The following is an 18222-nucleotide window of genomic DNA, read 5'->3' on the forward strand; positions in this document are numbered from 1 at the left end:
ACGCACTCCCACACGGGCCTACTCACCTGTGCATGTTGCTGGAGAGCTTCTCTCCAGGTTCCCCAAGCCCCGCAGTCCCACAATCCACTTATAAAATAATCACTCAGACGCTTGTATCACTTATAAACTGTATGGCCGTGGCAGGCTTCTTGTTAACTGTTCTTATATCTTAAATTAACCCATTTTTATAAATCTATAGCTTGCCACGTGGCTGGTGGCTTACCGGCTTCTTTACATGCTCTTCTCCTGGCGGTGGCTGCAGTGTCTCTCCCTCCTTCTTCCTGTTTCCCCAATTCTCCTCTCTCTTTGTCCCGCCTATACTTCCTGCCTGGTCACTGGCCATCAGTGTTTTATTTACATAGAGTAATATCCACAGCAATGCACGCACCCAAAGTAAACACACTCAGGGAGGCAGGAAGGCAGGCAGGCAGGCCCGTAGGCACGCCCCTGGGCACCACCACCCCATCCCGTGGGGGCTCCTAGTGGGGGAGGTGGGCGTGGTGGAGGGCTCGGGTGGGAGCCTGGTTCCTCTGGGACTGCTTCCAAGCGGTGGGCTGTGTGGAGGTGGTGGGCGGATCTGTCCCCCCACCCCACCCCCGTGCCGGGACCCGGAGTGTCCTCCTCCCAGACCCCCGCCTGTGGAGCCAGGCAGGCAGCCAGGTGCGATGGAGCCCCGGTTGGTGGAGGGCAAGGCTAGCCTGGGCTGCCTGTCAGGCGAGACCTGCCTCTCTCATGTGAATCTTAGCTTCTTCTGGGGTCCTGGGAACCCCACTCGGGTGTTTCCCCCGGTGGGTTGGCAGCGTGCCTGAGGGCTGCGATGGCCGGGCGAATTGGCAGCCTTGCGGGCGAGGGGGAGTGGGAGGCGGAGGCGGAGGCGGAGGGGTCCGGGGGCCCGCCCCATGGGGGCCCGCGGCCGCAAAGGGCCTGCCTTTCAAAGGCCAAAAGGGGCAAAGGCAAAAAAAAAAGCCTACAGCACCCGGTATTCCCAGGCGGTCTCCCATCCAAGTACTAACCAGGCCGGACCCTGCTTAGCTTCCGAGATCAGACGAGATCGGGCGCGTTCAGGGTGGTATGGCCGTAGACGATGGCGCCCGGCCCGCGGAGCCTCAAGAGCCTCACCTCCGCCGCTGCCCTCAGCAGCTCACCCACCCACCCGCCGCCCCTGAGCCCGGCTCGCGCCCCACCCTCAACGCGACGGCACGCCAGCGAGGCCCTCCTCAGCCCTCTGCCCGCCTCCGTGGCCCGTGGTCCGTGGCCCGCAGCGGGGGCCCAGGGCCGGCAGTGGCCAGCGTTTCCCCGGGACCTTCTCCTCTCCCGGTCCTGCTTCATCGGCCGGACGCACTCTCCCACCGGGCACACCCGGCGGGCCCCTGGCACCTTGGCTCGCCCGCAAGCCTGCTCCTCCCTCTCCCTGGGCCTCGGGCGGGTCCGGTGTGCACGCGCCCGCACCTCCCGCTCCCCCGCTCGGCTTTCCACGGCTGCGGGCGCTGAAGCCTCAGGACCTTCTTCCTTCCAGGGCAGGGGCTGCCTTGGTTCCGCGACTCGCCCCACCCGTTGCCAGGTAGCCAGCCCCTGGTCTTTGTGCCAAGCAGGTTGGAGCCCTCCTCTGACCTGCAGGCCATTTCTGTGCCTTCGGGGGTCCTGGTGGGGAGGTGGAGGTGGGGGGGTGGGGAGTGGGGGTGAGGGTGGCCCTGCCCGGGCTGCGCTCTGCCACTTTCTTTCCTGGCTTCCCGGGGAGGGGAGGTGCCCAGGGAGGCGCAGGCAAGGCGGCCGGATCCTTCGGGTGGGTCATCCACCCGTCCAGACAGGGTGCTCACCCTCCTGACGGTGCTGCCCCGAGGTGGTGCCTGGACGGATGGGGTGCTCGCACCGACTGTCATCTCTCACCTTGGGGAACTGTCGGCTTCTCCTCCTCCTCCTCCTCCTCCTCCTCCCCCCCGTTGCTCCTTCCTACTCCTCTTCCTCCTCTCCCCAGGAGACACAGACAGACACAGACAGACAGACAGACAGACAGACAGACACACACACACACACACACACACACACAAAGGCATGCACAAACACACACGCACACACACACACATGCACGCCCATTCACACACCCTTCCCTACCTCCTGGATGGACCTTGGTTCCCTCTCTGGAACTTGGAATGCCAGCTCGTGGGCTCCAGGTTCTGCCCCCACCCCCACCCCACCCCCACGGAGAACCCGTCCATCCATTCCTCCGTGGCAGAAGCCTCCCTCCCCGGGAAGCGGCGGCGGCGGCGGCGGCGGCGGCGGCGGCGGCGGCGGCGGCAGCGATGATGATGAGCCGCCCCGCTCAGCCCGCCCGCCCGGGAGAAGGGAGAATGTCTCGCTGGAAGGCGAAGGCGCGCAAGATGATCCTGCGCCCATGGGTCCCAGCGAACTTGGAACTTGGGTCTTGGCGCTCTGCGCGTGCACGGTGGGGGCAGAGGCGGGTCCCGTCCGGGCCAGGCGTCTCTTGGACTATCTATCCTCGGTCCCACCCGGCCAGCGGGCCTCCTCCCACCTTGCCTGTGGAGAGTACTGTCCTCTGGAGAGTCCCGGACGAGGAAGGAAGCGTGTGTCTAGGCCCCGACTCCTCGGGAACATCTTCCCTTGCCAATGGATGAGACAGCTCGGGCAGGGCCCTGCAGCCACAAAGTCTGTCTGTCTGTCTGTCTGTCTTCACTGGATGGAGCGAGCACCCGTGCTCTAGCAAGGAGGGACGGCCGCACAGCCAAGCCAGAGCGTACAAAACCAGAGGCACAAACATGCGCACACTCGTGCACACATCCACACCCAGACACGGAGCCCGAGCCTCGCCACACACACATAAACGGGCAAGGATGTCCAGGGCAGGTTGGAACACGGGTCTCTTTGGCGCTCAGCTCCGTGGACGTTGGGGGTAGAGGCGGGTCACGGGGCCAGAATTCTCTTACTGCCCCGCGGCCACCCGGCCACGCACCCATCCAAAGCTGCCTCCATCACGGAAGAGCCAAGGGTCTGAGCGGGCGCGACGAAGGTCGCGCGGCTGGACCGGACTGTGTGCCGGGGGTCTGATGGCCTCTCAAACCCCAGCACGGACCCCTCCGCTCTGGGGGACCTGCTTCCGCGACAGACAGAGAATTCCCGCACCGCCGCCACCGCCTCCGACGCCGGCGCCTTAGTGGGACAGCGCCTGACCCGTGACTTCCTCTTGCCCTGGGACCACTAGGTTCCAGGTCGGGCCCATCTTGGACCCGGGTCCTCTGCTCGGCCACCGCACTACTGACTGACTCCTCTACTGGCCTGCGCCCAGGCCTTGGCCCCTCGGGTCGGGCTCGGGAAGCAACCAACTGTGGCTCTCTGGCATCCCATCCCACCGGCGACACGCGCAGCCACACCCACGGACACGTCGCAGCCCCCCAGGGCACCGCTTCACGTGGACTCACACTCATGCACGCACACACGTAGACCTCCACACACACGCTCGCCCACACGGAAACACACTCGGGCATGTGTGCCCCCGCACACGCACGCACGCGCACACACACAGACACCCACGCACGAGCCAGGGTGCCTGCAGGCACAGAGGCCCGCGTGCGTGTGCGCCCGCAGGAACACACACACACACACACACACACACACACACATACACTTGCGTGAGATCCCCCCCCCAACACACAAAACATGCAAGGATGCAGGAATGAGGCTACACAGGCACACAAGATGACAATGCGGCCGATCCGAACACACAGACACACACACACACGCACACACGCACACAAGCACACACGCACACAGGCCCACACGCACTCCCACACGGGCCTACTCACCTGTGCATGTTGCTGGAGAGCTTCTCTCCAGGTTCCCCAAGCCCCGCAGTCCCACAATCCACTTATAAAATAATCACTCAGACGCTTGTATCACTTATAAACTGTATGGCCGTGGCAGGCTTCTTGTTAACTGTTCTTATATCTTAAATTAACCCATTTTTATAAATCTATAGCTTGCCACGTGGCTGGTGGCTTACCGGCTTCTTTACATGCTCTTCTCCTGGCGGTGGCTGCAGTGTCTCTCCCTCCTTCTTCCTGTTTCCCCAATTCTCCTCTCTCTTTGTCCCGCCTATACTTCCTGCCTGGTCACTGGCCATCAGTGTTTTATTTACATAGAGTAATATCCACAGCAATGCACGCACCCAAAGTAAACACACTCAGGGAGGCAGGAAGGCAGGCAGGCAGGCCCGTAGGCACGCCCCTGGGCACCACCACCCCATCCCGTGGGGGCTCCTAGTGGGGGAGGTGGGCGTGGTGGAGGGCTCGGGTGGGAGCCTGGTTCCTCTGGGACTGCTTCCAAGCGGTGGGCTGTGTGGAGGTGGTGGGCGGATCTGTCCCCCCACCCCACCCCCGTGCCGGGACCCGGAGTGTCCTCCTCCCAGACCCCCGCCTGTGGAGCCAGGCAGGCAGCCAGGTGCGATGGAGCCCCGGTTGGTGGAGGGCAAGGCTAGCCTGGGCTGCCTGTCAGGCGAGACCTGCCTCTCTCATGTGAATCTTAGCTTCTTCTGGGGTCCTGGGAACCCCACTCGGGTGTTTCCCCCGGTGGGTTGGCAGCGTGCCTGAGGGCTGCGATGGCCGGGCGAATTGGCAGCCTTGCGGGCGAGGGGGAGTGGGAGGCGGAGGCGGAGGCGGAGGGGTCCGGGGGCCCGCCCCATGGGGGCCCGCGGCCGCAAAGGGCCTGCCTTTCAAAGGCCAAAAGGGGCAAAGGCAAAAAAAAAAGCCTACAGCACCCGGTATTCCCAGGCGGTCTCCCATCCAAGTACTAACCAGGCCGGACCCTGCTTAGCTTCCGAGATCAGACGAGATCGGGCGCGTTCAGGGTGGTATGGCCGTAGACGATGGCGCCCGGCCCGCGGAGCCTCAAGAGCCTCACCTCCGCCGCTGCCCTCAGCAGCTCACCCACCCACCCGCCGCCCCTGAGCCCGGCTCGCGCCCCACCCTCAACGCGACGGCACGCCAGCGAGGCCCTCCTCAGCCCTCTGCCCGCCTCCGTGGCCCGTGGTCCGTGGCCCGCAGCGGGGGCCCAGGGCCGGCAGTGGCCAGCGTTTCCCCGGGACCTTCTCCTCTCCCGGTCCTGCTTCATCGGCCGGACGCACTCTCCCACCGGGCACACCCGGCGGGCCCCTGGCACCTTGGCTCGCCCGCAAGCCTGCTCCTCCCTCTCCCTGGGCCTCGGGCGGGTCCGGTGTGCACGCGCCCGCACCTCCCGCTCCCCCGCTCGGCTTTCCACGGCTGCGGGCGCTGAAGCCTCAGGACCTTCTTCCTTCCAGGGCAGGGGCTGCCTTGGTTCCGCGACTCGCCCCACCCGTTGCCAGGTAGCCAGCCCCTGGTCTTTGTGCCAAGCAGGTTGGAGCCCTCCTCTGACCTGCAGGCCATTTCTGTGCCTTCGGGGGTCCTGGTGGGGAGGTGGAGGTGGGGGGGTGGGGAGTGGGGGTGAGGGTGGCCCTGCCCGGGCTGCGCTCTGCCACTTTCTTTCCTGGCTTCCCGGGGAGGGGAGGTGCCCAGGGAGGCGCAGGCAAGGCGGTCGGATCCTTCGGGTGGGTCATCCACCCGTCCAGACAGGGTGCTCACCCTCCTGACGGTGCTGCCCCGAGGTGGTGCCTGGACGGATGGGGTGCTCGCACCGACTGTCATCTCTCACCTTGGGGAACTGTCGGCTTCTCCTCCTCCTCCTCCTCCTCCTCCCCCCCGTTGCTCCTTCCTACTCCTCTTCCTCCTCTCCCCAGGAGACACAGACAGACACAGACAGACAGACAGACAGACAGACACACACACACACACACACACACACACACACACAAAGGCATGCACAAACACACACGCACACACACACACATGCACGCCCATTCACACACCCTTCCCTACCTCCTGGATGGACCTTGGTTCCCTCTCTGGAACTTGGAATGCCAGCTCGTGGGCTCCAGGTTCTGCCCCCACCCCCACCCCACCCCCACGGAGAACCCGTCCATCCATTCCTCCGTGGCAGAAGCCTCCCTCCCCGGGAAGCGGCGGCGGCGGCGGCGGCGGCGGCGGCGGCGGCGGCGGCGGCGGCGGCAGCGATGATGATGAGCCGCCCCGCTCAGCCCGCCCGCCCGGGAGAAGGGAGAATGTCTCGCTGGAAGGCGAAGGCGCGCAAGATGATCCTGCGCCCATGGGTCCCAGCGAACTTGGAACTTGGGTCTTGGCGCTCTGCGCGTGCACGGTGGGGGCAGAGGCGGGTCCCGTCCGGGCCAGGCGTCTCTTGGACTATCTATCCTCGGTCCCACCCGGCCAGCGGGCCTCCTCCCACCTTGCCTGTGGAGAGTACTGTCCTCTGGAGAGTCCCGGACGAGGAAGGAAGCGTGTGTCTAGGCCCCGACTCCTCGGGAACATCTTCCCTTGCCAATGGATGAGACAGCTCGGGCAGGGCCCTGCAGCCACAAAGTCTGTCTGTCTGTCTGTCTGTCTTCACTGGATGGAGCGAGCACCCGTGCTCTAGCAAGGAGGGACGGCCGCACAGCCAAGCCAGAGCGTACAAAACCAGAGGCACAAACATGCGCACACTCGTGCACACATCCACACCCAGACACGGAGCCCGAGCCTCGCCACACACACATAAACGGGCAAGGATGTCCAGGGCAGGTTGGAACACGGGTCTCTTTGGCGCTCAGCTCCGTGGACGTTGGGGGTAGAGGCGGGTCACGGGGCCAGAATTCTCTTACTGCCCCGCGGCCACCCGGCCACGCACCCATCCAAAGCTGCCTCCATCACGGAAGAGCCAAGGGTCTGAGCGGGCGCGACGAAGGTCGCGCGGCTGGACCGGACTGTGTGCCGGGGGTCTGATGGCCTCTCAAACCCCAGCACGGACCCCTCCGCTCTGGGGGACCTGCTTCCGCGACAGACAGAGAATTCCCGCACCGCCGCCACCGCCTCCGACGCCGGCGCCTTAGTGGGACAGCGCCTGACCCGTGACTTCCTCTTGCCCTGGGACCACTAGGTTCCAGGTCGGGCCCATCTTGGACCCGGGTCCTCTGCTCGGCCACCGCACTACTGACTGACTCCTCTACTGGCCTGCGCCCAGGCCTTGGCCCCTCGGGTCGGGCTCGGGAAGCAACCAACTGTGGCTCTCTGGCATCCCATCCCACCGGCGACACGCGCAGCCACACCCACGGACACGTCGCAGCCCCCCAGGGCACCGCTTCACGTGGACTCACACTCATGCACGCACACACGTAGACCTCCACACACACGCTCGCCCACACGGAAACACACTCGGGCATGTGTGCCCCCGCACACGCACGCACGCGCACACACACAGACACCCACGCACGAGCCAGGGTGCCTGCAGGCACAGAGGCCCGCGTGCGTGTGCGCCCGCAGGAACACACACACACACACACACACACACACACACACACATACACTTGCGTGAGATCCCCCCCCCAACACACAAAACATGCAAGGATGCAGGAATGAGGCTACACAGGCACACAAGATGACAATGCGGCCGATCCGAACACACAGACACACACACACACGCACACACGCACACAAGCACACACGCACACAGGCCCACACGCACTCCCACACGGGCCTACTCACCTGTGCATGTTGCTGGAGAGCTTCTCTCCAGGTTCCCCAAGCCCCGCAGTCCCACAATCCACTTATAAAATAATCACTCAGACGCTTGTATCACTTATAAACTGTATGGCCGTGGCAGGCTTCTTGTTAACTGTTCTTATATCTTAAATTAACCCATTTTTATAAATCTATAGCTTGCCACGTGGCTGGTGGCTTACCGGCTTCTTTACATGCTCTTCTCCTGGCGGTGGCTGCAGTGTCTCTCCCTCCTTCTTCCTGTTTCCCCAATTCTCCTCTCTCTTTGTCCCGCCTATACTTCCTGCCTGGTCACTGGCCATCAGTGTTTTATTTACATAGAGTAATATCCACAGCAATGCACGCACCCAAAGTAAACACACTCAGGGAGGCAGGAAGGCAGGCAGGCAGGCCCGTAGGCACGCCCCTGGGCACCACCACCCCATCCCGTGGGGGCTCCTAGTGGGGGAGGTGGGCGTGGTGGAGGGCTCGGGTGGGAGCCTGGTTCCTCTGGGACTGCTTCCAAGCGGTGGGCTGTGTGGAGGTGGTGGGCGGATCTGTCCCCCCACCCCACCCCCGTGCCGGGACCCGGAGTGTCCTCCTCCCAGACCCCCGCCTGTGGAGCCAGGCAGGCAGCCAGGTGCGATGGAGCCCCGGTTGGTGGAGGGCAAGGCTAGCCTGGGCTGCCTGTCAGGCGAGACCTGCCTCTCTCATGTGAATCTTAGCTTCTTCTGGGGTCCTGGGAACCCCACTCGGGTGTTTCCCCCGGTGGGTTGGCAGCGTGCCTGAGGGCTGCGATGGCCGGGCGAATTGGCAGCCTTGCGGGCGAGGGGGAGTGGGAGGCGGAGGCGGAGGCGGAGGGGTCCGGGGGCCCGCCCCATGGGGGCCCGCGGCCGCAAAGGGCCTGCCTTTCAAAGGCCAAAAGGGGCAAAGGCAAAAAAAAAAGCCTACAGCACCCGGTATTCCCAGGCGGTCTCCCATCCAAGTACTAACCAGGCCGGACCCTGCTTAGCTTCCGAGATCAGACGAGATCGGGCGCGTTCAGGGTGGTATGGCCGTAGACGATGGCGCCCGGCCCGCGGAGCCTCAAGAGCCTCACCTCCGCCGCTGCCCTCAGCAGCTCACCCACCCACCCGCCGCCCCTGAGCCCGGCTCGCGCCCCACCCTCAACGCGACGGCACGCCAGCGAGGCCCTCCTCAGCCCTCTGCCCGCCTCCGTGGCCCGTGGTCCGTGGCCCGCAGCGGGGGCCCAGGGCCGGCAGTGGCCAGCGTTTCCCCGGGACCTTCTCCTCTCCCGGTCCTGCTTCATCGGCCGGACGCACTCTCCCACCGGGCACACCCGGCGGGCCCCTGGCACCTTGGCTCGCCCGCAAGCCTGCTCCTCCCTCTCCCTGGGCCTCGGGCGGGTCCGGTGTGCACGCGCCCGCACCTCCCGCTCCCCCGCTCGGCTTTCCACGGCTGCGGGCGCTGAAGCCTCAGGACCTTCTTCCTTCCAGGGCAGGGGCTGCCTTGGTTCCGCGACTCGCCCCACCCGTTGCCAGGTAGCCAGCCCCTGGTCTTTGTGCCAAGCAGGTTGGAGCCCTCCTCTGACCTGCAGGCCATTTCTGTGCCTTCGGGGGTCCTGGTGGGGAGGTGGAGGTGGGGGGGTGGGGAGTGGGGGTGAGGGTGGCCCTGCCCGGGCTGCGCTCTGCCACTTTCTTTCCTGGCTTCCCGGGGAGGGGAGGTGCCCAGGGAGGCGCAGGCAAGGCGGCCGGATCCTTCGGGTGGGTCATCCACCCGTCCAGACAGGGTGCTCACCCTCCTGACGGTGCTGCCCCGAGGTGGTGCCTGGACGGATGGGGTGCTCGCACCGACTGTCATCTCTCACCTTGGGGAACTGTCGGCTTCTCCTCCTCCTCCTCCTCCTCCTCCTCCCCCCCGTTGCTCCTTCCTACTCCTCTTCCTCCTCTCCCCAGGAGACACAGACAGACACAGACAGACAGACAGACAGACAGACACACACACACACACACACACACACAAAGGCATGCACAAACACACACGCACACACACACACATGCACGCCCATTCACACACCCTTCCCTACCTCCTGGATGGACCTTGGTTCCCTCTCTGGAACTTGGAATGCCAGCTCGTGGGCTCCAGGTTCTGCCCCCACCCCCACCCCACCCCCACGGAGAACCCGTCCATCCATTCCTCCGTGGCAGAAGCCTCCCTCCCCGGGAGGCGGCGGCGGCGGCGGCGGCGGCGGCGGCGGCGGCGGCGGCGGCGGCGGCAGCGATGATGATGAGCCGCCCCGCTCAGCCCGCCCGCCCGGGAGAAGGGAGAATGTCTCGCTGGAAGGCGAAGGCGCGCAAGATGATCCTGCGCCCATGGGTCCCAGCGAACTTGGAACTTGGGTCTTGGCGCTCTGCGCGTGCACGGTGGGGGCAGAGGCGGGTCCCGTCCGGGCCAGGCGTCTCTTGGACTATCTATCCTCGGTCCCACCCGGCCAGCGGGCCTCCTCCCACCTTGCCTGTGGAGAGTACTGTCCTCTGGAGAGTCCCGGACGAGGAAGGAAGCGTGTGTCTAGGCCCCGACTCCTCGGGAACATCTTCCCTTGCCAATGGATGAGACAGCTCGGGCAGGGCCCTGCAGCCACAAAGTCTGTCTGTCTGTCTGTCTGTCTTCACTGGATGGAGCGAGCACCCGTGCTCTAGCAAGGAGGGACGGCCGCACAGCCAAGCCAGAGCGTACAAAACCAGAGGCACAAACATGCGCACACTCGTGCACACATCCACACCCAGACACGGAGCCCGAGCCTCGCCACACACACATAAACGGGCAAGGATGTCCAGGGCAGGTTGGAACACGGGTCTCTTTGGCGCTCAGCTCCGTGGACGTTGGGGGTAGAGGCGGGTCACGGGGCCAGAATTCTCTTACTGCCCCGCGGCCACCCGGCCACGCACCCATCCAAAGCTGCCTCCATCACGGAAGAGCCAAGGGTCTGAGCGGGCGCGACGAAGGTCGCGCGGCTGGACCGGACTGTGTGCCGGGGGTCTGATGGCCTCTCAAACCCCAGCACGGACCCCTCCGCTCTGGGGGACCTGCTTCCGCGACAGACAGAGAATTCCCGCACCGCCGCCACCGCCTCCGACGCCGGCGCCTTAGTGGGACAGCGCCTGACCCGTGACTTCCTCTTGCCCTGGGACCACTAGGTTCCAGGTCGGGCCCATCTTGGACCCGGGTCCTCTGCTCGGCCACCGCACTACTGACTGACTCCTCTACTGGCCTGCGCCCAGGCCTTGGCCCCTCGGGTCGGGCTCGGGAAGCAACCAACTGTGGCTCTCTGGCATCCCATCCCACCGGCGACACGCGCAGCCACACCCACGGACACGTCGCAGCCCCCCAGGGCACCGCTTCACGTGGACTCACACTCATGCACGCACACACGTAGACCTCCACACACACGCTCGCCCACACGGAAACACACTCGGGCATGTGTGCCCCCGCACACGCACGCACGCGCACACACACAGACACCCACGCACGAGCCAGGGTGCCTGCAGGCACAGAGGCCCGCGTGCGTGTGCGCCCGCAGGAACACACACACACACACACACACACACACACACATACACTTGCGTGAGATCCCCCCCCCAACACACAAAACATGCAAGGATGCAGGAATGAGGCTACACAGGCACACAAGATGACAATGCGGCCGATCCGAACACACAGACACACACACACACGCACACACGCACACAAGCACACACGCACACAGGCCCACACGCACTCCCACACGGGCCTACTCACCTGTGCATGTTGCTGGAGAGCTTCTCTCCAGGTTCCCCAAGCCCCGCAGTCCCACAATCCACTTATAAAATAATCACTCAGACGCTTGTATCACTTATAAACTGTATGGCCGTGGCAGGCTTCTTGTTAACTGTTCTTATATCTTAAATTAACCCATTTTTATAAATCTATAGCTTGCCACGTGGCTGGTGGCTTACCGGCTTCTTTACATGCTCTTCTCCTGGCGGTGGCTGCAGTGTCTCTCCCTCCTTCTTCCTGTTTCCCCAATTCTCCTCTCTCTTTGTCCCGCCTATACTTCCTGCCTGGTCACTGGCCATCAGTGTTTTATTTACATAGAGTAATATCCACAGCAATGCACGCACCCAAAGTAAACACACTCAGGGAGGCAGGAAGGCAGGCAGGCAGGCCCGTAGGCACGCCCCTGGGCACCACCACCCCATCCCGTGGGGGCTCCTAGTGGGGGAGGTGGGCGTGGTGGAGGGCTCGGGTGGGAGCCTGGTTCCTCTGGGACTGCTTCCAAGCGGTGGGCTGTGTGGAGGTGGTGGGCGGATCTGTCCCCCCACCCCACCCCCGTGCCGGGACCCGGAGTGTCCTCCTCCCAGACCCCCGCCTGTGGAGCCAGGCAGGCAGCCAGGTGCGATGGAGCCCCGGTTGGTGGAGGGCAAGGCTAGCCTGGGCTGCCTGTCAGGCGAGACCTGCCTCTCTCATGTGAATCTTAGCTTCTTCTGGGGTCCTGGGAACCCCACTCGGGTGTTTCCCCCGGTGGGTTGGCAGCGTGCCTGAGGGCTGCGATGGCCGGGCGAATTGGCAGCCTTGCGGGCGAGGGGGAGTGGGAGGCGGAGGCGGAGGCGGAGGGGTCCGGGGGCCCGCCCCATGGGGGCCCGCGGCCGCAAAGGGCCTGCCTTTCAAAGGCCAAAAGGGGCAAAGGCAAAAAAAAAAAGCCTACAGCACCCGGTATTCCCAGGCGGTCTCCCATCCAAGTACTAACCAGGCCGGACCCTGCTTAGCTTCCGAGATCAGACGAGATCGGGCGCGTTCAGGGTGGTATGGCCGTAGACGATGGCGCCCGGCCCGCGGAGCCTCAAGAGCCTCACCTCCGCCGCTGCCCTCAGCAGCTCACCCACCCACCCGCCGCCCCTGAGCCCGGCTCGCGCCCCACCCTCAACGCGACAGCACGCCAGCGAGGCCCTCCTCAGCCCTCTGCCCGCCTCCGTGGCCCGTGGTCCGTGGCCCGCAGCGGGGGCCCAGGGCCGGCAGTGGCCAGCGTTTCCCCGGGACCTTCTCCTCTCCCGGTCCTGCTTCATCGGCCGGACGCACTCTCCCACCGGGCACACCCGGCGGGCCCCTGGCACCTTGGCTCGCCCGCAAGCCTGCTCCTCCCTCTCCCTGGGCCTCGGGCGGGTCCGGTGTGCACGCGCCCGCACCTCCCGCTCCCCCGCTCGGCTTTCCACGGCTGCGGGCGCTGAAGCCTCAGGACCTTCTTCCTTCCAGGGCAGGGGCTGCCTTGGTTCCGCGACTCGCCCCACCCGTTGCCAGGTAGCCAGCCCCTGGTCTTTGTGCCAAGCAGGTTGGAGCCCTCCTCTGACCTGCAGGCCATTTCTGTGCCTTCGGGGGTCCTGGTGGGGAGGTGGAGGTGGGGGGGTGGGGAGTGGGGGTGAGGGTGGCCCTGCCCGGGCTGCGCTCTGCCACTTTCTTTCCTGGCTTCCCGGGGAGGGGAGGTGCCCAGGGAGGCGCAGGCAAGGCGGCCGGATCCTTCGGGTGGGTCATCCACCCGTCCAGACAGGGTGCTCACCCTCCTGACGGTGCTGCCCCGAGGTGGTGCCTGGACGGATGGGGTGCTCGCACCGACTGTCATCTCTCACCTTGGGGAACTGTCGGCTTCTCCTCCTCCTCCTCCTCCCCCGTTGCTCCTTCCTACTCCTCTTCCTCCTCTCCCCAGGAGACACAGACAGACACAGACAGACAGACACACACACAAACACACACACACACACACACACACGCATGCACAAACACACACGCGCACACACACACACATGCACGCCCATTCACACACCCTTCCCTACCTCCTGGATGGACCTTGGTTCCCTCTCTGGAACTTGGAATGCCAGCTCGTGGGCTCCAGGTTCTGCCCCCACCCCCGCCCCACCCCCACGGAGAACCCGTCCATCCATTCCTCCGTGGCAGAAGCCTCCCTCCCCGGGAAGCGGCGGGGGCGGCGGGGGCGGCGGCGGCGGCGGCGGCGGGGGCCGCGGCGGCGATGATGAGCCGCCCCGCTCAGCCCGCCCGCCCGGGAGAAGGGAGAATGTCTCGCTGGAAGGCGCGCAAGATGATCCTGCGCCCATGGGTCCCAGCGAACTTGGAACTTGGGTCTTGGCGCTCTGCGCGTGCACGGTGGGGGCAGAGGCGGGTCCCGTCCGGGCCAGGCGTCTCTTGGACTATCTATCCTCGGTCCCACCCGGCCAGCGGGCCTCCTCCCACCCTGTGGAGAGTACTGTCCTCTGGAGATTCCGGACGAGGAAGGAAGCGTGTGTCTAGGCCCCGACTCCTCGGGAACATCTTCCCTTGCCAATGGATGAGACAGCTCGGGCAGGGCCCTGCAGCCACAAAGTCTGTCTGTCTGTCTGTCTGTCTTCACTGGATGGAGCGAGCACCCGTGCTCTAGCAAGGAGGGACGGCCGCACAGCCAAGCCAGAGCGTACAAAACCAGAGGCACAAACATGCGCACACTCGTGCACACATCCACACCCAGACACGGAGCCCGAGCCTCGCCACACACACACATAAACGGGCAAGGATGTCCAGGGCAGGTTGGAACACGGGGCTCTTTGTCGCTCAGCTCCGTGGACGTTGGGGGTAGAGGCGGGTCACGGGGCCAGAATTCTCTTCCTGCCACCTGGCCACCCGGCCACCCGGCCACGCACCCATCCAAAGCTGCCTCCATCAAGGAAGAGCCAAGGGTCTGAGCGGGCGCGACGAAGGTCGCGCGGCTGGACCGGACTGTGTGCCGGGGGTCTGATGGCCTCTCAAACCCCAGCACGGACCCCTCCGCTCTGGGGGACCTGCTTCCGCGACAGACAGAGAATTCCCGAGAATTCCCGCACCGCCGGCGCCTCAGTGGGACAGCGCCTGACCTGTGACTTCCTCTTGCCCTGGGACCACTAGGTTCCAGGTCGGGCCCATCTTGGACCCGGGTGCTCTGCTCGGCCACCGCACTACTGACTGACTCCTCTACTGGCCTGCGCCCAGGCCTTGGCCCCTCGGGTCGGGCTCGGGAAGCAACCAACTGTGGCTCTCTGGCATCCCATCCCACCGGCGACACGCGCAGCCACACCCACGGACACGTCGCAGCCCCCTAGGGCACCGCTTCACGTGGACTCACACTCATGCACGCACACACGTAGACCTCCACACACACGCTCGCCCACACGGAAACACACTCGGCATGTGTGCCCCCGCACACGCACGCACGCACGCAAGCACGCACGCGCACACACACAGACACCCATGCACGAGCCAGGGTGCCTGCAGGCACAGAGGCCCGCGTGCGTGTGCGCCCGCAGGAACACACACACACACACACACACACACACACACACACACACACACACATACACGTGCGTGAGATACCCCCCCCAACACACAAAACATTCAATGATGCAGGAATGAGGCTACACAGGCACACAGGATGACAATGTGGCCGACCTGAACACACACACACACACACACACATACACACACACACACACACACACACGGGCCTACTCACCTATGCACGCACCCAAAGTTAACACACTCAGGGAGGCAGGAAGGCAGGCAGGCAGGCCCGTAGGCACGCCCCTGGGCACCACCACCCTATCCCCGTGGGGGCTCCTAGTGGGGGAGGTGGGCGTGGTGGAGGGCTCGGGTGGGAGCCTGGTTCCTCTGGGACTGCTTCCAAGCGGTGGGCTGTTTGGAGGTGGTGGGCGGATCTGTCCCCCCACCCCATCCCCGTGCCGGGACCCGGAGTGTCCTCCTCCCAGACCCCCGCCTGTGGAGCCAGGCAGGCAGCCAGGTGCGATGGAGCCCCGGTTGTTGGAGGGCAAGGCTAGCCTGGGCTGCCTGTCAGGCGAGACCTGCCTCTCTCATGTGAATCTTAGCTTCTTCTGGGGTCCTGGGATCCCCACTCGGGTGTTTCCCCCGGTGGGTTGGCAGCGTGCCTGAGGGCTGCGATGGCCGGGCGAATTGGCAGCCTTGCGGGCGAAGGGGAGGGGGAGGGGGAGGGCGGAGGGGTCCCGGGGCCCGCCCCATGGGGGCCCGCGGCCGCAAAGGGCCTGCCTTTCAAAGGCCAAAAGGGGCAAAGGCAAAAAAAGCCTACAGCACCCGGTATTCCCAGGCGGTCTCCCATCCAAGTACTAACCAGGCCCGACCCTGCTTAGCTTCCGAGATCAGACGAGATCGGGCGCGTTCAGGGTGGTATGGCCGTAGACGACGGCGCCCGGTCCGCGGAGCCTCAAGAGCCTCACCTCCGCCGCTGCCCTCAGCAGCTCACCCACCCACCCGCCGCCCCGGAGCCCGGCTCGCGCCCCACCCTGAACGCGACGGCACGCCAGCGAGGCCCTCCTCAGCCCTCTGCCCGCGTCCGTGGCCCGTGGTCCGTGGCCCGCAGCGGGGGCCCAGGGCCGGCAGTGGCCAGCGTTTCCCCGGGACCTTCTCCTCTCCCGGTCCTGCTTCATCGGCCGGCGGCACTCTCCCACCGGGCACACCCGGCGGGGCCCCTGGCACCTTGGCTCGCCCGCAAGCCTGCTCCTCCCTCTCCCTGGGCCTCGGGCCGGTCCGGTGTGCACGCGCCCGCACCTCCCGCTCCCCCCGCTCGGCTTTCCACGGCTGCGGGCGCTGAAGCCTCAGGACCTTCTTCCTTCCAGGGCAGGGGCTGCCTTGGCTCCGCGACTCGCCCCACCCGTTGCCAGGTAGCCAGCCCCTGGTCTTTGGGGCAGGCAGGTTGGAGCCCTCCTCTGACCTGCAGGCCATTTCTGTGCCTTTGGGGGTCCTGGTGGGGAGGTGGAGGTGGGGGGGGTGGGGAGTGGGGGTGAGGGTGGCAGGAGGGGTTCGTGGCCCTGCCCGGGCTGCGCTCTGCCACTTTCTTTCCTGGCTTCCCGGGGAGGGGAGGTGCCCAGGGAGGCGCAGGCAAGGCGGCCGGATCCTTCGGGTGGGTCATCCACCCGTCCAGACAGGGTGCTCACCCTCCTGACGGTGCTGCCCCGAGGTGGTGCCTGGACGGATGGGGTGCTCGCACCGACTGTCATCTCTCACCTTGGGGAACTGTCGGCTTCTCCTCCTCCTCCTCCTCCCCCGTTGCTCCTTCCTACTCCTCTTCCTCCTCTCCCCAGGAGACACAGACAGACACAGACAGACAGACACACACACAAACACACACACACACACACACACACGCATGCACAAACACACACGCGCACACACACACACATGCACGCCCATTCACACACCCTTCCCTACCTCCTGGATGGACCTTGGTTCCCTCTCTGGAACTTGGAATGCCAGCTCGTGGGCTCCAGGTTCTGCCCCCACCCCCGCCCCACCCCCACGGAGAACCCGTCCATCCATTCCTCCGTGGCAGAAGCCTCCCTCCCCGGGAAGCGGCGGGGCGGCGGGGGGCGGCGGCGGCGGCGGCGGCGGGGGCCGCGGCGGCGATGATGAGCCGCCCCGCTCAGCCCGCCCGCCCGGGAGAAGGGAGAATGTCTCGCTGGAAGGCGCGCAAGATGATCCTGCGCCCATGGGTCCCAGCGAACTTGGAACTTGGGTCTTGGCGCTCTGCGCGTGCACGGTGGGGGCAGAGGCGGGTCCCGTCCGGGCCAGGCGTCTCTTGGACTATCTATCCTCGGTCCCACCCGGCCAGCGGGCCTCCTCCCACCTTGCCTGTGGAGAGTACTGTCCTCTGGAGATTCCGGACGAGGAAGGAAGCGTGTGTCTAGGCCCCGACTCCTCGGGAACATCTTCCCTTGCCAATGGATGAGACAGCTCGGGCAGGGCCCTGCAGCCACAAAGTCTGTCTGTCTGTCTGTCTGTCTTCACTGGATGGAGCGAGCACCCGTGCTCTAGCAAGGAGGGACGGCCGCACAGCCAAGCCAGAGCGTACAAAACCAGAGGCACAAACATGCGCACACTCGTGCACACATCCACACCCAGACACGGAGCCCGAGCCTCGCCACACACACATAAACGGGCAAGGATGTCCAGGGCAGGTTGGAACACGGGGCTCTTTGTCGCTCAGCTCCGTGGACGTTGGGGGTAGAGGCGGGTCACGGGGCCAGAATTCTCTTCCTGCCACCTGGCCACCCGGCCACCCGGCCACGCACCCATCCAAAGCTGCCTCCATCAAGGAAGAGCCAAGGGTCTGAGCGGGCGCGACGAAGGTCGCGCGGCTGGACCGGACTGTGTGCCGGGGGTCTGATGGCCTCTCAAACCCCAGCACGGACCCCTCCGCTCTGGGGGACCTGCTTCCGCGACAGACAGAGAATTCCCGAGAATTCCCGCACCGCCGGCGCCTCAGTGGGACAGCGCCTGACCTGTGACTTCCTCTTGCCCTGGGACCACTAGGTTCCAGGTCGGGCCCATCTTGGACCCGGGTGCTCTGCTCGGCCACCGCACTACTGACTGACTCCTCTACTGGCCTGCGCCCAGGCCTTGGCCCCTCGGGTCGGGCTCGGGAAGCAACCAACTGTGGCTCTCTGGCATCCCATCCCACCGGCGACACGCGCAGCCACACCCACGGACACGTCGCAGCCCCCTAGGGCACCGCTTCACGTGGACT

General features: G+C 65.4%; 5 non-coding genes across 5 annotated transcripts; all 5 read right to left on the minus strand.

Annotated features, from left to right (window-relative positions):
• Positions 1-964: 964 nt before the first annotated feature.
• LOC143273613 (5S ribosomal RNA) lies at positions 965-1083 on the minus strand. Its single transcript, XR_013051796.1, has one exon. It is a non-coding gene; the product is annotated as a 5S ribosomal RNA (ribosomal RNA).
• Positions 1084-4756: 3673 nt separating this feature from the next.
• LOC143273614 (5S ribosomal RNA) lies at positions 4757-4875 on the minus strand. The gene has a single exon (XR_013051797.1). It is a non-coding gene; the product is annotated as a 5S ribosomal RNA (ribosomal RNA).
• Positions 4876-8557: 3682 nt separating this feature from the next.
• On the minus strand, positions 8558-8676 carry LOC143273615 (5S ribosomal RNA). Its single transcript, XR_013051798.1, has one exon. It is a non-coding gene; the product is annotated as a 5S ribosomal RNA (ribosomal RNA).
• Positions 8677-12350: 3674 nt separating this feature from the next.
• LOC143273616 (5S ribosomal RNA) lies at positions 12351-12469 on the minus strand. Its single transcript, XR_013051799.1, has one exon. It is a non-coding gene; the product is annotated as a 5S ribosomal RNA (ribosomal RNA).
• A 3292-nt stretch (positions 12470-15761) lies between these two features.
• Positions 15762-15880, minus strand: LOC143273557 (5S ribosomal RNA). Its single transcript, XR_013051739.1, has one exon. It is a non-coding gene; the product is annotated as a 5S ribosomal RNA (ribosomal RNA).
• Between the last annotated feature and the right edge of the window lie 2342 nt (positions 15881-18222).

Source organism: Peromyscus maniculatus, chromosome 5 (assembly GCF_049852395.1).
Source record: "Peromyscus maniculatus bairdii isolate BWxNUB_F1_BW_parent chromosome 5, HU_Pman_BW_mat_3.1, whole genome shotgun sequence".
Lineage (NCBI taxonomy): Eukaryota > Metazoa > Chordata > Mammalia > Rodentia > Cricetidae > Peromyscus > Peromyscus maniculatus.